This window comes from Charadrius vociferus, unplaced genomic scaffold (assembly GCF_000708025.1).
Source record: "Charadrius vociferus isolate BGI_N301 unplaced genomic scaffold, ASM70802v2 scaffold1452, whole genome shotgun sequence".
Taxonomy (NCBI): domain Eukaryota; kingdom Metazoa; phylum Chordata; class Aves; order Charadriiformes; family Charadriidae; genus Charadrius; species Charadrius vociferus.
The window spans coordinates 102,330-102,806 of record NW_009647054.1 but is presented as its reverse complement, the minus strand read 5'-3'; positions in this window follow the sequence as shown (position 1 = coordinate 102,806).

The window sequence follows — 477 nt, the reverse complement described above, 5'->3', positions numbered from 1 at the left end:
GGGGCAGCTCAGCGTGCCGCAGGTCCCCTGGAATGTCCCCCCCGGATGGGGACGCAGTACCGTGCTCCCAGCCTGGGGGACACGAGCTGGGGGCAACGCAGGTGGCAGAGGTGTAAAATGAGCCCAGGAAGGATCCCCAACTGCCCCATAAAATTAAGGATTGGAAGCGTTATTAAGGGCATCGAGGCCGTTATTAAGGGCTACGTAAAAGCAAGGGGTTACAGGATGCTGAGCCGAATGTGCCGGGTCACCTGCCATCGCTCCAGCGGCATTTGCATCCTCACCCTCCCTACCTCCTCTGTCCCACCCTGGTCCCCAGGGACCACCACTTCACCCAGCCAAGGCCCCGGCCCCCCGCTGCGGCACCCCACAGGGCTCCGGGGTGCAGGAGCCAGGGAAGGCATCGGTGTCCCGACCTGTCACCAAGGGGGACCGAGGCCATGGCGCAGCCCTCCCTGCAACGGACAGGCAGGGCCC